The sequence below is a fragment of the Diabrotica undecimpunctata genome, chromosome 7, assembly GCF_040954645.1.
Source record: "Diabrotica undecimpunctata isolate CICGRU chromosome 7, icDiaUnde3, whole genome shotgun sequence".
Classification (NCBI taxonomy): domain Eukaryota; kingdom Metazoa; phylum Arthropoda; class Insecta; order Coleoptera; family Chrysomelidae; genus Diabrotica; species Diabrotica undecimpunctata.
The window spans coordinates 45,544,229-45,558,953 of NC_092809.1; the positions used below are offsets into that span (position 1 = coordinate 45,544,229).

A 14,725-nucleotide genomic window follows, 5' to 3' on the forward strand; every position below is an offset into this window, starting at 1 on the left:
ATGAGAAAAGTGCAAGAGAAATCGTTAGAATACAACAAACTGGCATATTTATGTAACGCAGATCTTAAGAAAGCACTTTACCGGGTCAAATTAAAGGACGTTATCTACTTTGTACGCAAGAAAGATACCTCTAGGAATAATCAAAACGATCTAAAATATCTACTAAAACAACACAATAAAAGTAAAAATAGGGGAAGAACTAACCGACCCTATTGAAGCTGGCAATGGGATAAAACAGGGAGATTCCCTGAGTCCTTTATAGTTAAAACATAAAGCGGATAAACATGAGAAGGTCCTGAGAAGAATGAATAAGAATCGAGAAGTACTGACCACCATCAAATCTTGAAAGTTACAGTTATTCGGACATATTATGCGAAATAAATCCAGATATACTTTCCTTCAAGCCATCCTGCAAGGAAAAATATTTGGAAAACGAGGTCCAGGAAGAAGAAGAACATCTTGGTTAAGGAACCTCAGAATCTGGTTTAATACAACATCTGTGCAGCTTTTCCGCGCTGCTGCAGATAAGATAAAGATTGCCATGATGATCGCAAGCATTCGTAACGGATAGGCACATCAAAAAGAAGAAGAATACAATAAGTATACATAATTAAAAATCAAAATAAAACGATATATGAGGCATTTCGTGACATTCTTCAACAATCTGACGGACTATCTGTCGTTGCGCAACACAGTCGCACTCAGGAGTAAGGGCTTTTCCCAATCTATATAAGCTGTCAGTACATCTACTGCTGCTTGTTCTTATTCTGTTTAGCGTTTTCCATGCATTACGGGTCAGTTCAAAGCCTAGCGGTTTATGATCGATACAGGCCATTTGGTGTGCTTCCTGTGGTGAGTCGCTATCCCATTGCCTTCTCCAAGCATTAGTGAAATTGAAATGTTCCTGATGTAAGCAGTTGACTCTTAGCAATGAAGGATATCTGGAGTGCAGTTTGTTTATTTCGATATCAAGCTTATCATGGGTGATTAGAAGTTAATGATTAGCCTCGATTTTTCGGTATTTTCTGAGAAGAGAACGACTTCTTCGCAGTTTCGGGGGTGAAATGTGAATTGGAACCCAATAGTTCGGTGTGGTTCTAATTGTACCTGAGATCATTCGCATTCTTCTTCTCATGGCACCCTCTCCTTTAGAAGGTTGGCGATCCAAATGGCAATTGTAGTTTTGGAAACTGCTGCCGAAAGATCTCTGCGGCTGAGCGGTGAAACCATATCCTCAGGACTTTCAGCCACGAGTTCTGGCGTCTTCCTACTGATCTTTTGCCCTGTACTTTTCCTCCCAGTATAACTTGAAGTAATTCATATCTTTCGCCTCTCAACACATGACCCAAGTATTGCATTTTCCTCTCTTTGATTATTCTTAGTAATTCTTTTTGTTTACACATGCGACGAAGTACCTCAACATTAGTAACTCTTTGTACCCATGGAATTCTTAACATTCGTCTGTATATATACATATCAAAATCATCTATTCTTTTTTCTATTTCAGAGTACATTGTCCAACTTTCACAGCCATACAGTAAGAGAGAAAAAACGTAACATCTGATTATTCGGATTCTAAGCTGTAGACTAAGGTCTGATCTTGTAAAAAATGTTTTCATGCTCATGAATGTTTTCCTTGCTTGTTCGATTCTTGATGGGATTGCTTTTTTTGGATTACACTGACTATTGATAATTGCTCCCAAATATTTTATGGAATCATTCGCATTGTCTGGTTTAATTGGGTGTCAATCTTCGTGTGTTTGCTATTGAGCCATACCGGAGAAGCATATTCAGCCGCCGAGTATACGTCCAAGAGCGAATGATCTGATTACGGAGGTTGAAGATCCCCATGTGGTGCCACACAGCTTTTGGACTATATTATTTCGCGTTTTTAGTTTTGCTGCCGTTCTTTGTAGGTGTTCTTTAAAACCTAATGTTCTGTCCAGAGTCACTTCAAGATATTTTGGTGTTGAGTTATGAGTGAGCAGTATATTTTTTGGGGAGTTTTGGAGAGTTTTTTGTTGTCTTGGGCATTATTTAGATAAAAAAAGTACACTTCGGTTTTCGTTGCATTGGGCCGTAGCCTCCATTTGCGAAAGTATTTTCCCATAACGGCAAGGTCATTCGTTAGTATTGTTTCTGTAATATCCATGTTATTATGTCTTGCTGCAATGGCCCAGTCGTCAGCGTAGCCAAATTTCTGCGAAGTTGTCCCAGGTATGTCTGCGATGTATAAATTTAACTGTAAGGGTGCCAAAACAGATCCTTGTGGTAGTCGATTGCTGAGCTTGATTTGGACACTTTTAAAGTTGTCCATTGTGACTTTAAAAGGTCTGTCGGTGAGCATGCTATCAATGAGTTTAGTTACCTTTTGACACGGGATGGCACGGTGTGCAGATTAGGCCTTATATCCAGACATTATTGTATTCAGCTGATAGATCAATGAGAGGAACAGATGTTTTTTGCTTTCTTTGGAAACCTGCTTGAATATGTGTTGTTAGGGGTAGGATCTGATCTGTACAGCTGCGGTTAGGTCTGAATCCTGCTTGCTTAATAGGTATGAATTTAAATATGTTTTTACAGTTTATAGAGGTGACGTACTCAGCGGTGCAATCGGTCGGTAGTTTTGGGGCTGATCATTTGCCTTTTCTGGTTTTAATATGGCTATAATAGAGGCCTTTATTTAGTAAATGGAAAATTTCTCCTGATTTTGACATATGTGTACAGAAATCAGCCAGCTATTTCCTAGCATATTTGCCACAGTGGAGTAAAAATTCTGGATGAATTTTATCGGTGCCGAGTGCCTTTAAAGGCTTAATTTCTGATATTGTTGAAATAATTTCTTCTGGAATAAAATTGTCAGTATTCAGATGTAGGCGGGCATGCAGACTTTAGTATTTTTAGTTCTTGTTTTACTTTGGTGGTGTGGTCACAATCTGTAGGTGTCTTGAAGTTGCTATAATGTGGGAGGCTACTCTGTTGGGAGCTATTGGGACTTTGTATATACTTTGTCTCTAGTTAGGAGTCTGCTACTACCAAGCTTTCTGAGCAAAGACCATGCTTTTCTGTTTGATGGACCCAAGTCTAATTTTTCCATAGTTTTTATCAATTTTTGTCGTCTGGCTGCATCCAAACTGTGCAGCAGTTCGTTCACAATTTCTTTGTTTTGGCTTTCGTTGTATTCTTGATACAATTTTTTACATTTTTCATCCTATTCTGGGATGATCTCTTTAAGATATCCTCTGGGTATAGTTTTCTTCGCTGTAGAGATAACCGCGCCAACAAATATTATGAAGTTTGCACGTACTGGGGATATCCATCACAGACATTTGTCAAATCTTTCAGTAAAAGTCGCCAAGTCTGCTTTTTGAAAGTTTACCTAGGTCGTGGAAAAGATAATATTATTGGTATTTTGATTCCAACTTCTATAACAACTGGTCTATGTTGTCTATGTGGAAAATCTAGGAGTACTGTACGTGAAGCTGCCAGTGGTTGATTTTTTTCATTTGTGGAAACAAATATGGGTCTGGGTTGTATTCTCGCCTCCAGGCTGCAGATAGAAAAGTTCCACGACCTATAGCGTCAAATACTAAATAAGTTTAGCAGAGCCTCGCAGTTTTGATCACTGTGCCTATACTTTAAGAGTTCATAATGACTATTGAAGTCTACAACATAAACAGAGGGGTGTGGGTGGGCGTGCCACTCCATAAGCTGGATGGTATTCTCTCTTTACCAGGAAAAGAAAAATCACGGGCTTAATACCCCCAAGGATTCTAAACTACAGTCTAAATTTTTCTGACGAGGTGAAGTACCTTGGTATTACCCTTGACAGGAAGTAAACATGGAAGTCACACTTAGATGGTAGAGCTAAAAGAGCATATATTGCCTATGAGCAATGTCGATGAATGGTTGGACGCACATGGGGCCTTACGCCCAGGGTGATCGCCTGGGTCTACACTGCTGTCATTAGGCCAATGCTAACTTACGTAGCTATTTCTTGGGTACCAAAAGTGCTACAGGCAACAGCGGTTAACAAACTAAACCATATTCAGCGGATGGCTTGCATAAATATACCAGGTGCCATGAAAACAACAACAACTGCTGCAATGGAGTTTATCATTGGCATCGCGCCTCTAGATATATATGTCAAAGAGATGGCGCTAGTGACAATGATGCGACTGCGCTTGGCTGGTGCAAACCTTGATGTAGGAATGGGACAATTGAGAACTAGTTTCTGGCGGGAAGAGCTGGATACGCTACCACTGCTACAGGCTGCGACTCAATTGAATCAAAGTTTGTCTTTAACAAACCCTACAAAATCGAAACAAGACAGTATAGGGAGACAAACTGGGCAAATGCTTATTGCATATACACCGATGGCTCCAAAATGAAAGAAGGCTCAGGATGCGAGATATACTCCAGATCATTGAACCTAAGAATAAAGTGAGGTATGGGCAAAAATGCCAGCGTAGTTCAGACAGAACTGACTGGTATCTCCATAGCCGCAAAAGAGATAACCCAAAAAGATATAGCAGGGAAAACTATAATGATCTGCACAGATAGCAGACAAGCGCCACTAACCTTGAATAGACCACGTGTCACATCAGGGTTAGTAATGGAGTGTCACGAGTCACTAACTCAAGCTTCGGATGGTAATACTATCATCCTGAGGTGGGTTAAAGGACACAGTAGGAATAAAGGCAACCGCATTGCTGACCAATTATCTAGGAAGGCGGCAGGACTAAGACTCTTAGGGAATGGAGATCTCTTTGGTTGGCCAACTACAACAATCGTGAAAATTGTCAAATGTCACTCCTATATGCAAACCGTAAAAAGATGGGAAGAACGGCAAGGATGTAAACTTGCCAGGGTAACAGGGTAACACTAAGTAACCTTGAAGAGTCAACATCAAAAAAGTACTTGGGAATGACCAGGAAAAACCTACGTTTGATAGTTAGTTTTTTAACTGGTCATTGTTAACTAAGCAAACACCTCCACATACTGGGGCTAGCAGACACACCTCTATGTAGGAAATGTGAACGAGAATATGAAACTGTAGAGCATGTCCTATGTGAATGCCCGGAGTTATCGTTAATACGAGAGTACGCGTTCGGCGAATCCTGGCCCACACCTACCCATATAAGAGAGATGTCTCCTGGTGACTTGTCCACCTTCCTAGAAATGGCAGGTTGGACAATGAGCTAAGGGTGACAGCTCCTTGGGAGGATACATAATGGGTCAATTGTGGCCAAAGTGCTGTAAAACTTAACTCGCCCTCCCTACTCTACAGATACAGATAAGCTGGATGGTAAGTTGCACCTAATAAATCATAGCCATGAATTATTCCTCTAGCGAGAATTTGTTCTTCGTTTGCGACGACGTCGATATTATTTTCAATGAGTACCTTTTGTACTCATATTTACTTCTACTAATACCTTCTATATTTAAATGGCAGATTTAGATACTTGGTCCGAGTCCTTTTGTGGCTTGGTCCTAAGAAGACCCATTTAAATTGTTGGTTGGAGGCATATCTTATATTCGTGATGTGTTCTTGCAGGAGATCTAGAGATTCTAGAGTGTCTGACTGCCTATTGCGTTAGTTCATTTAGCGTTACCCAGGGTGCACTTGTAGTATTCTACTACGGACGCGAACTAGCTTTACACCACTCTACATAAAAATAGAGAAGAAGCTTAAAACAATTTTGAAAAAAGTAAATTCAGATAATGCAAAGCAAATTGACTTATTTGACAGCAAGGGCAGGTTATTTTGAATGTTAAGTGTTTTAAGGGGAAAAATGACACATTTTTACTTGTTTGACCTTAAAGTTTGTTAGCAGTAAAAGCATGGCTTTAATAATCGTGACACTTTTTATTTAGAAATATAAAACAATATAAACAATAGTGTGATATTTGTTTATTGCACCACCTTGATCCAAATACTTTACTATTTGAAGCAATTTCCAATACTATGCAAAACTTGAAATACTACGCCCTATCACATAACAATAAGAATAAGCTATATTGTTTACTAGAACCAAACTGAACAACATTAAAGTACGTGACAAGTTGACAAAGGCAATGTCGATAGATATGGGTGTGACACAAGGATGCATGCTGTCTCCTTTGTTATATGAGAAGAAGAAAAATAGTTTTTAAGGTTATATTGATTAGGTATATCATTTTATGCAGAGATTTCTTACGTTTCTTATTGGGAATAAACAACAATAATTATTCGTATTTATTTTCAATATTTTTTGTTCAAAATATTAATACAACTATATTGACAAAATATTCAACAGTATATCCAAATTTCTTGCACCTACTCATATACAGTGATGAGTGTCTTACCACCCGGCTTTTTAACGTAAGAGATAGAAAACACAGTTACCTTGTGAAATAAAAAGAGATAAAACTCGTAGAGGTGGGAAATAATCGGTAGAAACCTATAATTTACATTACATTACATTACCACCATCGATAGTCTCAAACCTTTAGACGTTAGTTTCGAGCTAAATCACCTCGGTCATAATTATTATGTGTAACGTCGTTTGTGTGACGTATTTCCATTTTTAATTTGGTATAAAGTAAAAACTGATTGACCACAATAAAGCAAAAATGTGAATAAAATAATTTAATTAATAGTGATTATTTAATCTAAAGTTTTAAATTATTAACCAAGAATAATTTCTACTGTGATTTGAGGAGTTTTATACACTCTTGTCACAGAATAATTGTGAATCCTTCGTCGCTTAGTGGTAAAAATTCGGCACTGCGACACAGACGTCGCAGACAATTAGAGTTCAAAACCCACATTGTGGTTTTCTTTTTTTTTATAATTTGAAATTATGCAGAGATCGTTTTGCTTTGAATTACTAAACATTTATGTCACTCATTACTAGTAATAGAAGTGTTTAAGGTTAAACATAAATATCTTATTGAAAAAACAGTATCATTGTACTTCGAAAATAAAGTAAAAATTCTTCAAAATTAAAAGAACGTTTAAATAATGTTTAAATAAGTAAAAATTCTACAAAAATAAACTGTACAGAGGACAGAGAACTGTAAATCTACCTGTACAGAGGAATTGATATTAACACTGAGATTCACCGGATTATTTTGCATTTACAACTGAAGACTGTAAAACTGGAATTGAATTTGAATTATTTTGTATTTCTATTGTATAACATTGGAATAAGAATAAATTGTAAATAATGAGTTTTTCGAAAACTTGTTACCTAATATGTATCATATTTTCTATTATTTTTTGATTGAGTAAAACAAAAATTTTATCCTTGATGTGAATTGAACCCCAATCTTCTTGTCAATAGACCACGTCTCTTACTATTACACCAATTCTACATACAATAATTGTTTTCTGACAGAATACACTTAGGTACCTTTAGTTTAGTCAAATATTTCAGTTGTGTTATTTTTATTATTAAATAAACTTAAAGATTTTTAATTTAAAATCGCTACGAATTAATGTTTTCTTAATTTATATCTTAATTTAATCAATCATATATTCTAACATCAAAAATTATTAAAATAAAATATTTTCGAGGTCATCCGTATAATTATGACTGAAGTAAAATAGCTTCGTCTAAAAATTAGCTTTATCTCCTACTATCTCACAACTTAATCTGTCTTCTATCCTTTCCGCTATTTTGCCAGGTGGTAAGACACTCATCACTGTATTTTATTAATCAGTACACAAAACACATTCAAATTTTCATTCGTAAGGTTGTTCGTGTACTCACTCAAGGTAATCATCTGTGAATATAATCTAAGGAATATAATCTAACTTTAATTGAGTGATTTTGCAATTTTTTAACTCACTAGATTTGACTGATTTATTATATAATATATATAAAGGATAAAGTGTTGAATTGGTGTTAGATGAAAACAGGTAAGCAGAAGTTTATTTGATTCTCGTTTTAGCAATACGATAAAAACGTATTTAATATATTTAAAATTCACAAGGAAACTAAGTTCCTGTATTTGGCTGTATACCATATATTAAAAAAATTTTTGAATAAAATCATTTATAAAAGGTATATAAAAAAAAAAAAATTTATATACCTTTTACAAAGAATTTTATTAAAAAAATTTTTTTTTTTATATTTAAAATTGTTTGTATTTTTTACTGCTTAGTCTCTTTATAATGTAATTTAATTAAATTAAATTTTTTTTTTAATTTTTAAAGAAGCTGTCGGACATTAAAAAATGCCTTGTTTTTTATCACTGTAATTTTTTAAACCTTGTTTTTTAAAACGGCTTCCAATCTTAAAAATTTCTTTGTATTTTGACCATTATGGTAAGTTCACTTTATTAAAGACAAATTGCAGAAGTGAATCGTGAAATTGTTAAGTCCATTTCAGTGTCTGATAGTTCTAGTGTTAAAACTTTATCGCTTGAATAATTGAAATAATTAATTTATTCACCCCATTTTTCGTCTACAGGCGTCTCTTATGTAATGATACATTTTGTTCCACAATGTAGAACGATTTGACTGTGAGGTTAACCCATTATTACCGGAATGTGTTTTTTGTAGAATTTTGTAGTACTTTTAAATTTTTTGGACTAATTATAGGTAGAAACATGTGAAAAAATAGAACTTTTAAAAAAGCTCTTTTACTGCAAAAAAAAACAGTGTTACATATATATATATATATATATATATATATATATCGCTAGGATCTTATGTAGACCTTAACGAGAGGTTATATGAACTATTAGGTTACACACCAAACAAATACCAATATCATATTTGTTGCACATAGTTCTCCTACTAAAAGAACAACCTTTTCCAGCACAACGTCTCTGCTTCTTGTCGGGAGTGAGAGTTAGGAGAGATGGTTCATATCATCATAGCTAAGTTCATCTGAAGTTATATTCAAAGAAATACTAAACCTCGAAATAAACGGCCTTCCGCCTCCTTTAGGACGATTTTTATACATTTTTAGGTAAACCTGAGCAATAGTTCTGCGAAACTCTAACTCTAACTAACAGATATATTGTGGTGTTTTCTGGACAAAGTCCAGTATGTTATTTACAGTTGCATCTAAGAGCCATGTATATATCCTCCACCAGAAATTCTTAGACCTCGTCTGTTTTTCAATGTGCCTCCAGTAAGTTGTCGTTCCATCGTTTTCGTAGTCTTCCTACTAATCGTTTTTCTATTGGGGAACCGTCTCTTTCTTGCTGTCTTGACCACTCTATTTGTTGTCATTCGGCTTATATGATCGTTCCATTCTACTCTACTATTTCTTACCCAATTCTGGATGTTCTTCACCTTGGATCTACGTCGTATATCTGTACTTCTAGCTCTGTCTCATATTGCCTTACAATCCATTTTTCTAAGTGTTTTTGTCTCTGCTGTTTTTAACATCCTTTTTGTCCTCTCTGTTTCAGGTCTTGTTTCTGCCACGTATGTCATTATTGGTCTGACGAATGTTTTGTGAATTCTGCCTTTCGTTTCTTTTCGATATTTTATTTCTCTATATTGTTTCATTTAGGCAGCCTGCGGCTGTGTTTGCTCTATTCACTTGATCTTCCACTTCAGTTTCGAGCTTTCCGTAGCTAGATAGTGTGGTGTATAGATATTTAAACTCCATCACTTGTTCTGTACTAGCGATCATAAAATCCGGGTCACCTTGAAAATTTCAAGTTTATTGAATATTTTTGCATCTGGTGCAGTAATAACCTTTTTTTAGGCTAATGTATTTTTTATTTGTCATCAATGTTTGTTTTGAAAGAAAAAAAACGGTTTTTTTATTGTTTTTATTGAAAAAGCAGAAAACACACCAAATTGTTGATAAAACAAACATACGAAAAAAAAAATGAAAAATACAGAACGTGGTAAAACAGTGGAATTTCAATGACTAATATCGTGTACTGCCTCCCCTTGCCCTAATAACCTCTTGCAGACGACGTGGCATACTCTCAATTTTTCTCCGGATTACATGTTGTGGTATGTTATTCCACTCTCTCACTAACAGATCCTTAAGCTCCTGTGCGTTGTTAATAGGTGGTGTATGGGTTTGAATACGTTTTTTCAAATCGCCCCAGAGATGTTCGATGGGATTCAAATCCGGAGACCTAGCTGGCCAGGGTAACCTCGTAATTCCAACCTCCTCTAAGTATTGCATACCGATCCTGGCAACGTGCGGTCGCGCGTTATCCTGCATAAAAACAGCGTCTTCTCCAAGCCCTGCGATGGTGGACATAACATGCTCTTCCAGAATCTCCGTAATGTACCTTCGTGCAGTTAAGGACGCATTTTTGATGAAGGGTAATTCTGTGCGGAAGTCGGAAGATACAACTCCCCAAGCCATGACCGAGCCTCCACCAAATGGCATTCTTGGAGCAATGCAAGCTTGTGAAAATCGTTCACCGGTTCTCCTCCAAACTCTTACACGTCCATCGGATCCAGTTAGGCAGAAACGGGATTCATCTGAGAATAACACTTTGCTCCAATCATTAATTCCCCAATGCGCGTATTGTAGAGCAAAAGCTAGTCGTGCAATTCGATGCGCCCGGCGAAGTGGCGGTCCTGTAACCATTTCCCGAGAAGATAGTCCAGAAGAACGAAGTCGTCTCCTGACTGTTGCAACGTTAACATTGCAATTTCGTACTTCCTGTAGACGATTTCGATGCATAACGGCAGTTGAGGTCCGGTTTCGTAAAGCCTGAAACATAAGGAAACGGTCATCTCGTGCCGTGGTCGTTCTTCTTCGTCCAGATCCAGGTCGTCTGGTTAGCAAACCCGTCTTCTGAAAGCGTTGAAGCACTCGTTGAACGGTAGAAAGGCTTACGCCAACAGTTCTTGCGACTTGCCGTTGAGTATGACCATCTTCCATAAGCGCAACAATGCGTGCCGTTTCAACAACAGTCAAAGGCATTTTTGGCAAAAAATAAACAATAATAAACACTGATAATGGCACTAATACACACTAATGGTGGCAATAATAAACGTTTGTTTGTTGCGTTTGAACAGAAAGTCGAAGCACAAATGAGACATTTAAAACAAGCGGCAGTTACAGGTACCGTTCATTTTGGGAAGTGTATAGCTTTCCGCGAAATCGGCATTATTGGAATTCTTTGTTACAAAGGAAACCACTAAGGCGACAACAATGCTCAAAAACATGCATTAGTTTGTATTTGTGTTATTATTATTTACGATAAAGCTCGTCAAAAATGAAATAACGGTGATTTTCAAGGTGGCCCGAATTTTATGATCGCGAGTGTATTATCTGACCTTCCAGGTCCAGTTTACATCTTAGTAAATTTGCTGTTGTAACCATTAATTTTGTCTTTTTTGGGGAAATTAACATGTTGAATTCTTTTCTAAATTGGCGCAGCATACGCTGTAAATCAACTTCACTTTAAGAGAGTAGTATTGCGTCGTGTGCATTAATCTAGGACGAGTAATTTGGATGAATCTTTTTTGTATATATATACTGTATATGATATGATATATTGTAGATATATCTTCAACATTCAAAGTAGGCTAAACACCATGGCTAGTGGATCCAACTATAATCACATTATTGTCTATCCACTTTACAAAATTGATTTCATGTGTTCTATCAAAAGCTAATATGTTTGAGTCCCAATAATATTTTTTTTAAATTCTTTCTTGATTTTAATGGATAGTTGTGTGGTAGTCAGTCTTCCCTAAATGTACCAGTAGCCCCGTAATGATTTAGTCGCAAAACTTAAACAATGTGATACTAGTAAATAAATTATATAAATAGAATTTTTAAGGCAGACCAGGATTTGGTATTTTTTCGAGCATTATAATACTTTTTTTTCACCAAACAACCCTTTGTATTCAGAAACAGTATATCAAGTCTTTCCCTGGTAAATTTTGACATTATCCTCTGCACGTATTTATCCACCAGGTATTAAAGCCAAATCTAATCGGTCTTTCTATCGCACATTACATAGCTAACAAGAATATTTTTCATATCTCCACGTGAATCTTAATAGTGTCTTTTTAAAAAAGTTTAACACCGTAACCGCTGACAAGCAAAATCAATATGAAATATTTAATTTCACAGTACCTCCAGTATCCTCGTCTGCATAATCTTCGTCTGTCAAAACATGACTTGGTTGTGACTTGGAACTGGTGGTTCTATAAATATTTCCTCTGCGTAATCAATGCATGCCATTTTTAAATCTTCGTAAAGGGTCCAATTTCTCCTAAAATTTAAACAAAAACTCGTTAATAAAAAACTATAACTTTCTTTTACATATCTGTTTTAACCATACACTGGTATGAAAAAAATTATCTCTGACTATAATCTATTTAATGAATAAGTTATTAAAAGACAAAGTACCTAACTCAGATAAAAGTAATGTTGTATACAAACTTAGTTGTTTAGGCTGTGAAGATTCTGATATAGATCACACCAAAAAAGTTAAGTTTCCTTAAAAAAGGTGTAGGTTCCACCTACCAAAAAGTTTCCAGCCGTTTGACTCTTCACAAGACTGACATTAGGTTACACCCTGAAAGATGTTCCTTAGCCACACATGCTAAAGGCGCGTTTTCACGGGTCGATTCAGGTTGAACGATTTGGACCGTTCGAGCATAATTCGATCTGTGTGGAAAGCAAAAAGGTTTACACGACAGGCGATGAATGTTAAATTAATTGTGGTACAAAATGGTGTTACGTGAAATGATTAATGAAGGTGTGCAATTAATTTGTTGTGCAATTTGGGAAGAAATCGCTAAATCAAACAAAAAGAAAAAAAACGAACGTGGTGGACCCGACCGTGGATTGTGAGACGAAATACACATGGTGCATCACAAATCCTGCTCCAAGAAATGGTTGTGGAAGATCCAGAGGCTTATAGAAATCATTTAAGAATGGATAATGCTTATTTTAGAGAACTTTTAGAAAAAACTGCTGAGACAAGTCAAAAAACTATACAAATATGCGTGAAGCATTACCAGCAGGGCTGAAATTGCAAATAGTTCTTCGATTTCTAGCCACTGGAGACAGCTGTATATAAATGATTTATTAAAGACTAGTACAACAAAATGAATCTTTTTAAAAATAAAAAGCCAAATTAGAACCGGTACATATAAGTCATCAGGTCCAGAGCCACTCTTTAGTGATTTCAATACTTTGCTCAATTCACGATTGTATGTTGTTCTAATATAATTTATTTTATTTTTCAAGTCATTTCCAGACATATTGAGTTTATTTATATGTTGTAGAATTGCTTGCAATGCCTCTCGCCTCGCTTGTTGATTGCGATAAAACTCGTTTTGTGAATTCCATAATACATTATAGTTTAGATAAGCATCCAAAAATCTTGCCATGTCTGCATCTGATCATTTTTCAGTCATTTTTTCCGAAAATTACAGCTTTTCGTACTAAAAACAACAACTTTATACACGCTAGAAGTACTCTACTCGGCTTTCAGTACGTTGTGTTTTCTACTACGTAGACAGTCTTTCTACTTCAGTCGAATCGACTCACTCCGCCGAACGGCCAAGTCGATTTAAGGTTTACATATTTTCAAGAAAAAGAAACCATTAATAAAAAGACAGATACCAACAATTTAAGCACCTTATACTCATTATTGTTAACTTTAGATAACCACAAACCTACCAATAAAGGCCATTCATCGTCAACAATATAAGTTTTATTATACATATATGAGATATATAATATCTCTTCTACTTCAAAATAAGTCTTGTTGCCTCTTATTTTTTAGAAAATTTAGCCTCTATTAGGTATACTATTACCTTTACATTGTTATAGTTTAAGATCTAACGTTCTGTCGTTTTAAGTAGGTAGTAATTAATTCACAACCAATTCTTTTGTTTCTGATAAGAATATTTATAACCTAAATTTTGTATTATGACTACATTATGTTCTGTAATTGTTTTGTAACATAATTTTTTTTAAATGTTTTTGTATATGTGTTTCTAAGTATTTTTAAATATGTGTTTTATAAAAGAACGTTTTAAAACAAAATTTTTTGGATAGTTTTTGCCATCATTTGTAGGAACTTCTTCTTCTTTCAGTGCCTATTCGTTCCGAATATTGGCAATCATTCTGGCTATAATTATTTTATTGACTGATGCTTTAAATAGATTCGTTGTTGTTGTGGAGAACCATTTCCTCAGGTTCTTCAACCATGATATTCTCCTTCTCCCAATTCCTCGCTTTCCGAATACTTTACCCTGTAGGATTACCTTCAGTAATCTGTATTTAGTGCTGTTTCTCATTATATGTCCGAGATATTTCAACTTTCTCCTTTTAATGGTATACATCACCTCTCTTTCTTTGCCCACTCTTCGTAATACGGTCTCGTTGGTTATCTTGTCTGTCCATGATATCCTTAGAATTCGCCTGTATAGCCACATCTCGAAGGCTTCAAGTTTTTTCTCCATTGCTTCAGTTAGTGTCCAGGATTCAACTCCGTAATACAATATTAAGAAGATATAACATCGTAGGAGCCTTACTTTTATCTCCAGATTAAGATTGTGGCTTTTAAAGAGTTTGGCCATGTTATTGAATGCACTCCTAGCCTTCTCTATTCTACATTTTATTTCCTGTGAGTGATCCCATTGTTCATTTACTGTTGTTCCAAGATAGTTATACTGTTTTAGTCGGTCCACTGGTGTATTATTGATAAGTAGTTGAGCGTCTCTAACTTTATTTTTACTGATGATCATAAATTTAGTTTTTGTTATATTTACTTGAAG

General features: G+C 35.7%; 1 protein-coding gene across 1 annotated transcript in view; it reads left to right on the forward strand.

Annotated features, from left to right (window-relative positions):
- Positions 1 to 7,768: 7,768 nt before the first annotated feature.
- LOC140446358 (uncharacterized) overlaps positions 7,769 to 14,725 on the forward strand; it is an 88,735-nt gene continuing 81,778 nt past the window's right edge. The window contains exon 1 of the mRNA XM_072538901.1: positions 7,769 to 7,906. The gene's annotated coding sequence lies outside the window, so the exon portion shown is untranslated. The remainder of the gene's footprint in view (positions 7,907 to 14,725) is intronic.